Here is a 16,764-nt window from a genome sequence, read left to right on the forward strand (position 1 = left end):
ACAGCCCACTGCTCACTCATCCCAGTAATCATCACCAACTTCTTCACAAAAGTTGGAAGGCTAGCAGGCCTAACATAAGCCTTGTGACCCTGAATCCTCGGGCAACGTAGTAAAGTCGTATACTCCTCCAAAGTAGGTATAAGATCAATATCACCGAATGTAAAGCAACTATAAACAGGGTTCCAGAACTGTACCATAGCTCGGAACAGATGTTTATCTACCTTGATGTCTAGCAAATAAAGAAGATCTCCATAATTCTGATAGAAAAGCTGCTTAGCCTCGTCATCCCATTGGGCCCAAATGTCTCTCAACTCCTAAAACTCATTCTATGTCGAATTAATACGAGTGAAGTCCCATAACTCTGATGTATACCCCTTGGTGACACTATCTCTTTTCTCTAACTGGATTTTCTGTGACCAGGTACAGACAGAGGCGTTGTCCTCCACTTTATTAAGATATTCATTCCTCATTACAAAACTTTCTAATCTAGAAATCAAACCTTGAATCGACACTTTTAAATGTTGAGTGACATGCAATAACAACAAAATAAAATAGGTCAGTATCATATATAAAAAAATGATAAACAAGTACTTACAATGGTAGCTTACTAAAGGCTATCACTATCTTTCCTAGGGTAAGCTCTTTAAAGTTCACTATATGAGTTTTAGTTCTAAAGTAAGGGTACTTGAACGAGCAGATTCCTCGATCCTCACCCATTATAGGCTCATATAGACCAAGTTCAGTTTAGGGGAACACATTTCCCTATGGCCATGCAGAGATGAAAATCTCACGAAGACATAAGTACAGTATCCCGGAAACAATCCACTAACTCATATGGAGGTGAAAACCTCACGAAAGCTTCGTTTCTTACTCCTACTTAAAGGTGTGACCAACGGTCATGCAAATGCAATACGCGAAATCAACATATGCAGCAAACACTTGTAAAATGATCAATCTTTTAAAATTTTCCAAACTTCTGACATTAAGACACAAAAAATCAATTTCTTGGCATGACTCTCTTATAGGTCCCCAGCAGAGTCGCCAAGCTGTCGAAACTTGTTTTTAAAACGAGTTTGGAAAAAATCGGGTTCGACTTTTTGAAAAAAATGAAAAAATTGGAGTCGCCACCAACCTTTTAAAGTGTGATTGGGTCACTTTATAAAACATTTTGGTCTACGAAATTACAAGAAAACAGGTTCGAGAGTTGGTTACGTACAAGGAAGGATTAGCACCATTGTAACGCCCAAAATTGGTACCAAATTGATTAATTTTGTCTTAATGTCAGAATTTTGAAAGAATTTAGAAATAAGATTTCTTTTAAAACCGTAATCTTTTGAGTTAAAATTAATCAAGATTCCTTCACTTCAAAAGAGTACAAATATCACATCTAGCATAATTGGACACGATATCTTTAAACTTTCGTAGCTAAAATCATCTTATAATTTGTAAATCTCGTTTAAAAGGATATTTTAGATATTCAGACAAACGGGAAATCGCAACCCAGCATGTTAGGGCACTACTTTCCGAATTCCTAAATATCAAAACATTGCCTCACTTTTTAAAATTCTTTTTTTGAATTGAATGAAATATGACTTTTGGTTTTAAAAGTAATGATATGTTTTACATATTACAAGAAATTAAATAAACCTAATTACAATATATATGCTTTAATCATTTCATGCAAATATAGTATAGAAAATAATAAATAATGGCACAAATTACACAATATACGTTATCATTTTATATACATATGATTATAAACACAAATACACATGCATTATCCTTACATGCAAAATACAACATAGAGTATAATAAATTTAATGGTATAAATTGTATAACACATATATAACAACATTTCATGCAAATGTACCTTAAATCAACATAAATGATTAATTTTCATGCAAATATGTAAACATCAATAACAAATATTATATGAAAATTTAACCTACTAAACAATATCAAAATAAAAGAAAAAAAAACAAAAATAAATAAACCAATTAAAAATGTATAAATTATAAAGCACATAGAAATAAGATATTTAGAAATATATTGAATAATATAAGAATGATAAAGGAGAATCCCGTTTTTTAAAAATTATATATATACATATATAGGTTATACTATAGGGTATAATAACTTTAAAAAAAGAAGTACTAAATATTGATATTACATTTATTTATAAAAAAAATTTAAGAATGTATATAATTAATAAGTAATAAAATAATATATATTTTATAATAAAATAAAGGTAATGTAAGGAAATATGGTAAAATATATAGTGTATAACATAATTTATAAATAAAATATATAATAATATAAATCATATAATAAATAATATAATAAAATATATATAATAAAATGTATATAATATAATATATATAAAAGAAAGTAAGATATTATAATGAATAATATATAACAAAATATAATATGTAATAAAATATGTAGATAAAATATAATGAAATATAATATAATAAGGAATATATAAAATAATAATAAAAATATAAAAATATAGTAAAATAAATAAAATATAATAAAAATATATAACATATAATAAAAATACAAATATAACAGAATAAATAATATATATAATAAAAATATATGATAAATTTTTCTTAAAAAGTGTAATAATAAAATAATATGTACTATTTTATATAATTAATGAAAAAATAAAGTATTTAAAATAAAAAAGGACTAAAATTGAATTTAATTGAAGAATCTGGGGTTAATTGCAAAATAATAGAAAATTTGGACCTGATTAAAACACGCACTAAAAGTCGAAGAACTCATTGGGTAATTCGACCCTAATCCCAAAACGACGTCGTTCTCTAGAACTGATTTTAATGACCTTCAGGACTAAATTGAATTAAATATGAGAGGTTAGGGCTAATTTAAAAATAAAATAAAATGAATTTGAAAATATAAAAAAACACAGAAGGACCAATTGGGAAATTATTTCAATCTACAAAAACACGTAGATCCTCCCCGGGTAATCGGGTCAACACACAGATCTAAGCCCTGAAACGACGCCATTTTAGAGCTTATTGCTTTAAGCTAAACGACGTCGTTCTAATAAGGCTATATAAGACAATTTTAACTAAAAAAATCATTTTAAAACCCGGTTAAAAAAAAATTTCAGAAATGCTCTGATGCCCTCAGAGCTCTGGCCATCGACCATCATGGCTCCAGTCATTGGACCTCTGCACGCGCCCACGCGCCACCGTAGATTTTGCCATCTACGGCGGCCGGAAGCTAAAAAGCTTCGTTTTTTCGCCTATAATGAAGGGTAAGACTCCTTCCTTCTTTTAAATATTAATAGTTTTTGCGAAAAAATGATTCGTATGTTTGTATATAAAAATAAATAACAGAATATGAGATTTAAATCACCTTTTAGAAAATGAGCCACTGTTTCTTATTTCCTCTGTGAATATATGTGTGTATCCTTTTATTCTCTATCAAAAAATCGGTCCGTTGTACAGATTTGTAAAGAGGCTTTTATAGCCTTCTATGAATTGTTTACATTTAGAAAGAAATCTTTCATTTCTTTTCCCTATCTGTTTTCCTTTTCTGCTGTAGTTTCTTCTTCTTTTACAGATACCAGCGAAGAGGCCAGTAATGAACGGCACTGACGACGGCACTAGCGTTGATTCGGGCGTCGATCACGGCATGATTCGAAGCCTGGAATCATGGTATTGATGACGTTAGCTGGAACAACGCGGGACGAACCGACACATTGATTGCGGCGCCTAGGTTTTCTGAAACCCTAGGTCTTCCGTCCTTGGCTTGTGGTTTGGGCCTCTTGGGCTTCACTGAGTTGGGTCAGGGATGTAACGGGTTAGTGGGTTTAAGTATAATGGGCTATCGGTTGTAACCGGGCATAGGGTTTAGGTATGGGTCAAATGTGAACGGGTAATGGGCTGTAAATGAGTTTTGGGCTTTGTACATGGACTGTATAAAATTTATTATTTTTAATTTATGTTTTTTTTTACTTATTCATTTAATTACGGGCCCAGGCAGAAATGGGCTACTACACCTATGATATGTTTAACTGTATTCGAGCATGACATTTTGCATACACGTATGATATTATGACATGACATGTTGCATGGGGGTGGGTTTGATATATTTGTAGGAAGTGTATTGTACTGGCAGCGCTGTTGGAAATACTGTTTAGTGTTTTAACCGATGCTATCTATTTGGAGTGTAGGGATGAGTGGGTTGATTTTATCCCCACATGGAGTGTAGGGCTGGATAGAGTGGAGTGTAGAGGATGGATGGGTAGGACTCTTGTTTGCATTTCTGTTACTGTTACTGTAATTGGTTAAGGCCCACGCTGATACTAGACTGTCACCGAAACGGGTTTAGGCCTAAACCATATTTGCCTATGGCATGACTGATTATTATAAAGGGAGTACACACTGAGTTTTTCATAAACTCACCCTTCTACTTTCCTGTGCAGGTAACCCTTAGGCGGGTCGGTGCTGCGAGGGACTTGATGGAGGCCACACAACTACTTTTGCTACTGTTTTAAACATTTAATCTTTAAGCTATTTAATTTGGGTATTTGTTTTGTAATAAGGCCTCTTTAATTTTTTACTTTAATTTGGGGTTACTTACTTTGATTCATATCTGTTAGTAGTAGGACGTGAATTTTCAAAAAGATAAATGTTTTCAAAACAACTTTCCATTACAATATACTTCAAAAGCTTCCGCGACAAACAATGTATTTAAAGTGTAATAACAACCTAAAATGAATAAATATCTGCTAAACCTATTTGAGTTTTCATCAACAAGATACTTAATAGTTTTGTAAAAGATAACTACGAGGGTTTTAATATAGTATGGGCCTTTCAAACAGAACAATGCTTTTCAAAAAACACTTTAATGTGACATCGCAAATTCGACCATAATGTCTAGGCCGTGTTTAAGGTGTTACAAAATCATTTTTGAATCAAGCAACCAAACCACCTTCTCTTCCACATATCATGGCTGGCCATAGGAGGGAGAAATCCTATGGATTGTTGCTACTATTTTTAGTAAACTCTCCCACTTACTTCAAGTATAAATTCCACACCTATCTCACCTTTTCAATCATCCCTTACTCATCCCTTCATCCCTCATTTTCACAACATTCTTCATTCCCTCTTTTGCTCTCTTCATCCACCACGCCTATCATTCCATTTTCCCTTAGTTTTTAGCCAGCAAAAGCCTTGAAGGAATCATCTCTTGGCCGACCATCTTGAGGAGCCATTAGCAAAGTGTTTAGTCTTTCCTTGTTGTTTTAAATTAATCATGTTTGCAAAGTGTTTTGTGATCTTGACATCAACAATGGTAGCTTAGATCTGTTTAGCTATGTTAATTTAATTAATTAAATTAGATTTGTTTGATTCATTTTTTCACTTAAATTCAAGTATGCATTTCATTTATATGTGGTTAGATGCATTAGAATTAGCAGAGTGACCCTAACCAGACGACGGGTAGTGGACGCAATAATTGAAAAGTGCATGCTTAGTTTAAATCCTAACCTGACTAAATTGAAGTTTCATAATAACTTTAATGAGCTCTATTATCTTGCATAGTTTTTAGGTTTATGTGAGTAAACTATTTCAAACCTAACTCCTCCCTATTACTTCACATTAATACTAGGAAACCCTTAGTTTAATATGATCAATAAAATGCATGTTTCACTAAGTAAAAGATTCTGAAAGGACTTAATTTGGTTTTCAATCTCATGAAAGATTGAATTTCCATGGAATGTTTTTCGAGCATTGTTAAGCATGATGTTAGATAATTTTCATACTTAGATTAAAATTGCATTAGGGATCAATTTTGCATCTAGTTAAATTAATCTAGTTTAATCATCATCACTTAAATTACTGTGTTTTTATCACCAAATTGTTAACTTATAATTTTACTATTAATAGATTAACATACATAGTTCCTATGGAGACAATAACTCATTTACTTACTTATTACTTGAATGACTGTGTACATTTGCACAAACCGAGCGTTACAAAACCCACATTCATTTTCAAATGATTCAATTTCTACATTTAAGGGAAAATAATAGTCATTTCTAAATTATTTTCATTTCTCCGTTTTTAGTCATTCCATTCAATTTCAATTCAACATGCAATTCATTTATGGTTTCAAAGAGTTAGCTCAGGGATCGATTGGACATATGCAATTATGGTTCAAATGATTTATAATTATGTTTCAGTTTTTCACCTATTAATTTTAAACTCATTTAGTCACAAAATCATTCCACTATAGTGTCATGACTAAGCTTTCTCTAACGACATACCATTACGAAAGCAACTACTCAGTGCTCGTCCAATAACCTTGTCATAAGTGTGTTACCCTTATAAGATATCCTTAATCTATTTAGGATAATATCCAATCTCCTAATATGATCATATTTTATCTTATGGTAACCATTACATCTTCATGAAAAGTCAATTACTATCAAATAGTAATCAAGTCATTCATCACACAGACGAACAACTCGTGGCCACTTTTACTTTTCATCAACCATGTAATGCCAATGAGAGGATATCATTTACCCATGTTGTGGGCTATGAATTCCACTGTTTTGAATGACACTACATACTACAAAACTTATACACGAAACACATCAATTTTCGGTTCCTTATCTATTTTGACATAAACTCTTACTTACATCAAAGTGTACGAGTCATGCATATATAGTTTGTCATCCACTGAGGGTTTAGGTATGTCACACTATGAACATCGCAAGTGAATAAATCCATAAACAGATTCAGGATCTATTCTTCTTGTTTCTATTAGATGTATCGTCAGTCCAGTCTGTAACAGCCTAGTTTTAGCCAAATCAGAACACCAAGGTCATAAAATTATTTTAATATTATTTTTGGTGTTTATATCATGTGAATTTGTATGTGTGAAAATTTCGTGAGCTAATTTTATCGTTTAAGCGATTAATTTGAGAAAAGGACTTAATCGCGTAAAATGCAAAAGTTGCATTCCACTTGTTAAAAGTGCTTAATTGCTTGGATTATTAAATGAAAGGTCCTTATGTTGTTATTATTCCATTGATATTGTTAATGAAAATTTTTGGACATCTATTATATGTTTAAATGTAATTTCATTAAGGTTGAAATTTTAAAATGGCTATTATGATGATTATAATAAAACAAAACCATTTTTCTTAATTCATTACTTTCTATCTTCTTCAACCGAAATAAAGAAAAGAAAGAGAGCTTGAATGCATTTAGGGTTTCGACAACTTAAAGCTTAATTTGGTAAGTGTTTTAGCTCGATTTTTGATGATTTCTACATTTTTGTGATCGTTCCTTTGTATTCTAGCTAGCCCATGTCTCAATTTTTGAAAGTGTTGATGATTTTGAAAGTTTCCATTGATGAATTCATGTGTTTTATGATGTTTGATGATGAATTATGAAAGCTTGGTGCTTGATATACATGTTTTGTAAAGTGATTTTTAGTAAAAATGCATATTAGGGATTAAATTGAGAAAAGTGTAAATTGAGGGGTTAAATTTTGAAATAAATGAAACTTTTAGGCTGCTAGGGGCTCCTAGGAAATTCAAATAGGCTTGGGTGTAATTAAGTTTTGTGTAATTTATGTTTTTGTGAAATAGGGACTAAATTGAATAAATGTGAAACTTTAGGGGCTAAAGTGAGAAAATGCCCAAATATGTGTTTTTGGATTAAATTGAATGAATTGGTGATTAAATGGATTAATTTGAATACATCTAGATCAAGAAAAGAGGAACTCGGTCTTAGATCGAGGCAAGAACAAAGTACTCAATTAATCAGCTAGTTTCATTGTTTCTACGACTGAGGTAAGTTTGTAGGTGTTTATTTCATTATAAATGAATGTTATATGCTTTGATATTGCATAAGATGTGTTTATGAGATTGCGTATAATGTTTGTTGTGAATACGACTATACGGAAGTGTTCGACGATGAAATCGACAAGCGAAACTTCTCAGTTAAACCTTAAGTGCAGTTATGATGGTAATGTAATGCCATTAAGTTAATGCATTTGTTTCGGGCCATGATATCGACACTTCAAGTGTGAATAATACCTTGATTTTGCTACGGGCCATGATGTAGGTATTTTGAAAGGAGTTACCTTGATTTGGCTACAGTCCATGGTATATGTACTCTGGGATAAGTTACCTTGATTTGACTACGACCATGGTATAGGTACTTATCGATTGTGATTCTTGAGTATCTGGTTTCTATTTCTAATGGTTCACTGGATAAATGAATGCCGTGGTTGAGAAAGAGGTTAGTGCAAGGTGGTATGGGTATGTACGGAACCTATTCAAGTACAATATTGAGAAAGTTTAATGAAATGGTATTTACTCATGTTTGAGACATGAATAAGGTTTGTGTTAATGTAATGTTGATTCAGTAATGTGCAAATGGTTGAACTATATTATTTGATGAATTGAGTTATTTACTTACAAACTTACTAAGCTATAAATCTTACTGTGTGTTATTTGTCTATGTTTTATAGATAGTCAACGCTAGCTTGGACTCGGGGATCGTCGAGAAATATCGTCACACTATCGATCATTTGTTGGTACCTTTAAAGCTTGTATATATGGTATATGGCATGTATAGACTAGTGTCATTTTGATATGTTTTGAGTTTTGATTTTGGCTATGTGATTTGGCTTCTAAATGTTGATGTGTATGGCCATTTAAGTTGGCATATTGTGGTTTGATTTGAGATGACTATATGTTATATGTTGAAGTATAAAATAAGTGATGAGTTGATGGATAAATGCATTTAAAAGTTATGTATGTTTGATGATTTGGGCATAATGAAATGATATGTTTTGGTTGTGTAATTGAGTAGTAGAAATGGTTGTGAATAGATGGCATGATATATACATGAATTGGTAGGTTTTTGGTTGCTTAAAGATGTATTGAAATGGTGTTATATTGGTTGCTATGTGTGCTTGTGATTAGGGTGGCAAATTGGCTTTGCAAATTGTAACACCCCTAACCCGTATCCATCACCGGAAAGGGTTTACGTGGCATTACCAAACAAAGCACAACATCTGAGCAATTATGCATATACACATGTTCAAGTCTCTTAAACCAATCAAACGTTAAATCATATCGCTAAAATAATCACTTACAAATCATTTCATATCATATAACTAATGTATAAGTAGTCACTTAATTCATAAACAAAAATATCAAATATATCATTATATCACATAAGCATGTGCACTTAACCAAGCTAATAAAACTATTCATTCCATTATTCCGTACATGAATCATATAAATCAAATAAAAAAAACATATCTGATTTTATCATATAATCATGTGTGCAAATCAAGCATGTTCTACTTATAATCAAGTTGATTTATGGACCTAAATGAATAACCAATCTGTAACACCCCGAACCCGAGACCGACACCGGAGTCGAGCACGAGGTGTTAACAGACTTTAAACCCTTTATAAAAATATTTCTCAGACACTGCCAATCTGCGTACTAGTCGCTTTAAAAATCATATCTTGAGTTTCACAACTCGAAAATCAGTTTCGTGATTTTTCCCTGAAACTAGACTCATATGCCCATCTACATATTTTTTTCTAGAATTTTTGGTCGGGTCAATTAGTACAGTTTATTAGTCAAAGTCTCCCATGTTAGAGGGATCGACTACACTGACCTTTGCGCATTACGACCTGGATATCTCCCTGCACAGAGCTTCAATACTGATGCCGTTTGTTTCTATAGAAACTACACTCAGAGAGGAATCTATCCATATATGGTATGACTCCTAATTGTCTCTGGTTAATTTATAATGAATTTCCAAAGTCGGAACAGGGAATCCAGAAACCGTTCTGGCCCTGTCTCACGAGAACCTGAATATCTCTTAACATACTGTCCATATGATCTTTTCGTTGCTTCTATATGAAAATAGACTCATCGAGCTTCGAATACATAATTTATTCATCAATTAATTCCACTCCTACTATTTTTAGTGATTTTTCAATCTCACGTCACTGCTGCTGCCAGCATCTGTTATGAAAGCAACTATGCCCATTTCGTGATTTCTCCTTGATCTAACTAGTAATTCGTCATACATATCACAAATTATGATCATGACTAGCCATGCCAAAGGCTAATCATTGTCAAACATCCCCCTACTACACTATTGCCATATCATGAATTTTAACACCAAAATAATCAACCATGACATATGGCATAAAAATCGTATTACCAAGACTTACGACCCAACATTAGAACCAAATTCAACCGAACATTATGCCATTTTCGCATGGCTAAAAGTTTACATACCAAACTTCAACAAAACATATTAGCCTATACATGCCGAAATGTTCTCTTAGACCAACTAAGAAGAAAATACCAAAGGTTGCTAGCCGGTGTGATGATTTCGAAGACGGCACGATCACGCAAAAAGAGACGAGTCCAAGAAACCTAGAATAGGTGACAAGCAAACACCGAATGAGTATATAACTCAGTAAGCCATAAGCATTCCACAACCATCCATTAATAAAATTATCACAACAGGAAACAATGAAATGAGGTTAAGTACTCCATCCATACCAAACTATACCATAGTTCCTTAAACCCTATGGTTCAATCTCATACCAAGTCCTACATTGGCCTTTCATACATCATTTTATTTTCGTTATAATCATACAATTAAACGAACTTTCACCTATTCCACAATGAACCTTATGTACGTGACTTCAACTATAATCGTCACATAGGTTCAAAACTTACCAAGCTCAACTCCAAATATAAACATAGCGCCTATTAGCCATGAACTCAAGGTACTTACCTTTTCCGCTGTCCAAAATTGACTCGGTAAAGTCGCACCCTTCATGTAAATAATTTATAGAAAATATATATTGGGTTCGCACACATAGTGCTTAATAATCAACCGCGCACACTTAGTGCCATGTACTTTAAACTCACACACTTAGTGCCTTGCATTTCAAGTTCGCACACTTACCTTTTCCGCTGTCCAAAATCGACTCGGTAAAGTCGCACCCTTAATGTAAATAATTTATAGAAAATATATATTGGGTTCGCACACATAGTGCTTAATAATCAACCGCGCACACTTAGTGCCATGCACTTTAAACTCACACACTTAGTGCCATGCATTTCAAGTTCGCACACTTACCTTTTCCGCTGTCCAAAATCGACTCGGTAAAGTCGCACCCTTAATGTAAATAATTTATAGAAAATATATATTGGGTTCGCACACATAGTGCTTAATAATCAACCGCGCACACTTAGTGCCATGTACTTTAAACTCGCACACTTAGTGCTGTACAATTTAAACCCGCACACTTAGTGCCAATCTCATGACCGTGAACACTTATTGCCCGCACACTTAGTGCCGAAAACCAGCCACTCAATAGGCTTCACTTCCTTTTTACATTCGACAAATTTCATCTCTACTTACATATACATTTGTATACATTTCATCTCATTAAACACAATGGTATAGGTATTACGATCCTTTAAATCAATACCAAAGATATGCTTAATGACTTACTTGTGTTGGGTAAGATGGTTCCAACTCGGCTACTCGATGATCTTTTCTTTGCCTTTGCTCGATTCTCCTCCTTTAACTCCTTGAGCTTAATCAATAAATCAACTAGTTTAACCGCCTTGCTAAATATTTACAATCCAATTACACATGCATATGTATGTTAGTATATTCGGCAATCACCCTTACTAATCACCCACTTGATCAATTATAGAGAATCAAAGTTAATATCACAATGTGTACCCTATATGGCCCATTATACATAATCAAATTTAACATCATCTATATATTTACTCATATGGCCGAATATACCTAATCATACATACACCTAACCAAAAATAATTTCTAAAATCTTTATATCATTTATACACTAGTAAAGCATCCTCTCCCTTTCCATCAATTTAGCACATGCATTACTCATTAACCTACAAAAATTATATTCGGCCTTAGCACACAACTTGCTAGCCGATTCTTCCCCATCTAGCAACCAATGCACATATGTGCTCACTCAAAAATGCTAAAAAAAAGAGATTCAAGAATCATCAATCCACCATCACATGCATCATTAACAAGCTTCATATTTAGCATGCAATGGCATTAACACAAACTCCACCTAGGCCGAATCTTAACTCATCTTCATGCCTCATCACCACAACATCAAACATCAAAATACCAACCAAGAATGTAACATGCATGGCCGAATATCATCTCCATCATTTAACAAAGTTTGAACCATGGCTAGGTAGATTTCAAACTTACAACTTAAAATATACATGAATCTCAAAGAATAATATCAAACATACCTCAATCTAGTTACATGCATGGCCAAACTTCCTCCTAATTCTCTTCCAAACCAAACATGAAGCAAGAACTCCTTCCTCCTCCCTTAGAATTTTCGGTCAAAAGAGGATGAAAAAAGATGAACAAGTTTTTCTTTTCCTTTCTTTAGCTCACGGCAATGGGGGGGGGGAAACAACCACTCATTTTTTTTGTTTTTCCTTTCTTTATTACCCATACTCCTTATTTTATTTTTTTCCTACATACTTCACTAGGCCAACATGTTCCCAACATGTTTCCACCCATAGCATGGCCAACCACTAGCTCAAATTTTGGGTAATTTGACATGCAAACCCATCATTTTCACAACATGCATTAATAGACCATTTTAAATTAGCCTATCATATTTTCACCATGTCTCATATCGATCCCTATTTAATAATTTCTCATGCAATTGGAAAAATTGGAGAATGAAACTTCCACATACTCATGTACACACATAATAAGCATAGAATATGGAAATTAATTATTTTTATGACTCGGTTTTGTGGTCCCGAAACCACTTCCCGACTAGGGTCAATTTTGGGCTGTTACACAATCTATCATAAAGAATGTGCTTATATTACCTTTTGTAAAAACATCTATTCAACTAACAAAATTAAACCAAGAAATTTAAATCCAATTCAAATAATGACAACCCAAATTTACCTATTTGGTATATAACCATTATGTTTCTTATTGCATGAATTACTATTCATATGGTCAAATGCAAATGCATAAGCATAAATTATATACACTAAATTCTTAAACTTTATATAGTGTCTACTTTCATTTTATTCAATCACATCATTATACACATCATCAATAAGAAATATGTTTTAGCCAAATAACCAAATGCATGTGTAACATTTTCCATTTCCAAAACGTTTCACCTATATTTCATTTCAAACCGATTACTAGATACTAATAATCAAAGCTCAACTCAATTCATGTTACAAAATATATATCTATATAATAAGACATTAATTATTCATAACTTGAATACATCCTTCAACGACATAAATCAAACTTATCAAACGAGTATTCATAAGTTTAACATAACATTATTTCAAACCATAAATATTTTCCAACACATCTCACGCATATAACATGCATTTCAATCAACAATTATATATAAAACCATAGTTTGCATTTCATATCAAGCACATCACCTATGTATATTCATATTTCTTAACCCAAAAAAACTAAACTTAAAACATCATTTTTAGCCATTTCATTATACACATATCAAACACTCAACTTACATATACTATACATATTACTTATCTATCACATGATATAACCCAATTCAACTAACATTCTGTAACAGCCTGATTTAGACCCTAGTCGAAACGGTGGTTACGGGACCACGAATCCAAGTCGAAAAAATATTTCAAAATTATTTTCTGTGTTTATTCTATGTGAATTTATGTCTGTGAAAATTTCGTGATTTAATTTTGTCGTTTAGGTGTCCGATTAAATAAAAGGACTTAATCGCGTAAATTAAAAAGTGGGTAGTTTGTTTTGTAAAGGGCTTATTTGTTGATGGATTTCTAAATGGGAGTAGTTGTGATGAAATTAGCCCATTATATATGAAGTGGACGGTAGTGGGCATGATATATGTGATTTTATAATTTATTAACTAAAGTTAAAAAGTAAAATAATAAGAAAATAATATATATGTTATAATTTATGATAAATAAAACAAAGTGCTCATATTATTATTTCAACCATATCCCAATATAAACAAGAGAAATAGGAGAAGTTAGGTTCGGCCATCTTCCAAGCTAAAATCAAGGTTCGTTTTTGTTCGGTTTTTGATAATTTTTACATTTTTGAGATCGTTGCTTTGAGTACTACAAAGCCCATGCTTGAATTTTTGATTTTGATGAATATTTTGAGTTGTGCCATTGTTGATAGCTTGTGATTTTTGTGGTTTGATGATGAAAAATGAAAGATATGTTTTAGCTTAACATATTTTGTTTTAGAATTTTTGATAATTTTGAGTAATTAGGATTTAATTGGAAAAATAATAATTTGAGGGACTAAAATGTGAAATTAATGAAATAAATGGACTTGTATAGTAATGGGTAAGTTTCGGCTAAACATGGGTAATTGGAAATTTTGTGTATTTTGTGTTTTGTGCAATAGGTACTAAATTGTAAAAAATTATAAATGTTAGGGGTAAAATGGTAATTTGCATATTTATGTGTTTTGGGCTAAATTGAATGAAAATATGTTTGAATGAGCTTAATTTTAATATTTTTAGATCAAGAACTAAAGAAATCGGATTTGGATCGGGGAAAAACGGAAGTTGTCGACTAGCCGCCCGATTCCGTTTTGTACCGTCCGAGGTAAGTTTATAAGCAAATAGACGTGTGTATTTAGTAATTAAATGTCAATTTTATATGCTGTTATGAAATGTAGAAGTTTTAATATGCTATGGTCAAAAATTATTAAATTTGACTACTACACTTCCGAGTTCGATTCGACCGAGTTACGACGTTCGAAAGTCCCGTATGAACCTTAGGAATAGTTAGGATACATATGTCATGACATAGGATTCCGATATATGTGTGCGAGTAAGACCATGGCATCGTTATATGATTCCAATATGTGTTTACGAGTAAGACCCTGTCCAGGACAGTGGCATCGATATGTGACTACATGAAAGACCACGTCTAAGACGTTGGCATTGTACGACTTATGTGATTATCCAAGTGTCCTATCCAATTCCGAATGGTTCATTGGGCAAAGGTAAATTGAATACGAGTGTGTATTACGAGTTAAACGGCCATGTATGAATTAGTTTGTTGGTTTTTAATGATAATATAAGTTTATACTTAATAAATTGTTTGCTCATGTGAAGTTGATATTAATAAATTTAAGTGCTGTTGGTATGTGAATTCGGCTTTGTGATTTTAAAAATTGGCCATCAAGAAATGATTCATAATTATATGCAAGTGTGTGATTATATATATTTAAATGGCCCTGTTGGTGATATACATATATGTATAAATATTTATGCGATATTATATTGTAATTTACTAGCTTATGTAAAAGTATATGCAGGTTTGATTATAATATAATTATTATTATTTTTTAAAAGTTGTAAGATAATAAGACAATTTGACCTTTTGACCATTCGGCCTAGTTAATGTTTAAGTGCAAATGTATACATGGGGATTTATATACAGGTTGTAGGTCGAGATTAAATGGTATATAGTTTTTAATTACAATGTATTAGCTTAATTGAGTGAAACACTTTGTTAGGTCAATTATTTGCTTATGAATTGCTAAGCTATAATAGCTTAGCGTGTGTATATTTGTTTCTATTTTTTTTTTAGATTTTGGAAATCAAGTTATCAGCTCAGGGATCGTCAGCGAGGCTCATCACACTATCTACTATTTTGGGTACCTTTATAAATTAAATGCAAATTATGGCATGTATAGACTAAAGTGTGCTTGACTTGATAAATTTTGATTTTGTATAAAAGCCATGCGAAAATGGCTAAATTATTATATTAATGATCGGTTATGATAGGTAAGACTTATATTAATCTTGGTTACTAAGTGGTGTGCCTTGAATGCATAATGTTTGTGATGAGCACTATATGTTTGATAATAGCTTGCAAATTATGCTAAAAATTCTTAGTCAAATGTTTAATGAGTCTATCTATTGATAATTTATGATGGAAGTGCATATATGATTTTTAGACAGTAAGGTTCGGCCTTGAATGAGTATAGATAAAACGTATGTATGGTATATTCATTATCATGTGATGGAAATATAAGATGCGACATTGTTTTAATGTTCGGTGTTTATATTCTAATTTTATTAGCTTAATTAATAATGATAAATACTGCATGTGGTTCATGATTTAAGCTGTCAACCATTTGATATATTTTGGATATTTTAATATCAAGTGTGGCCTTGGCTTTTTGGGTAAATGCGTACCTTGCATGAGCATAAGATGATTATTTTACATAAATACATGTATGCTAGGTTTTGAATTGAATCTATGTACAGGACGTAATTATAATATATATTAGACTTGTCTTGATTATATGTACATTCGGTCATGTAGCCTATTATGAATGACACTGGATTAATATAAATTATAAAATATTAGGTAAAAAGAAAAGTATATGCAAGTCACAATTGTAATGCTCATTTATACAATAAGTTAGTACATGCGTACATGCATTTGGCCTTACATGTTAATTAAGTTTTCATGAGCTTGGTACCGGAGATGTATTACTAATTATGTATGTCTAATACTTATATGCTAATGGTTATATGAACTTGTTAAATAAGTGTAAATAATAAATGCGTATAACATATATATGATAGCCAATCAGACCAAAGGATGAAGTAAGTTGACTTATTATCAAATGCTT

This window comes from Gossypium hirsutum, chromosome A05, assembly GCF_007990345.1.
Source record: "Gossypium hirsutum isolate 1008001.06 chromosome A05, Gossypium_hirsutum_v2.1, whole genome shotgun sequence".
Lineage (NCBI taxonomy): Eukaryota > Viridiplantae > Streptophyta > Magnoliopsida > Malvales > Malvaceae > Gossypium > Gossypium hirsutum.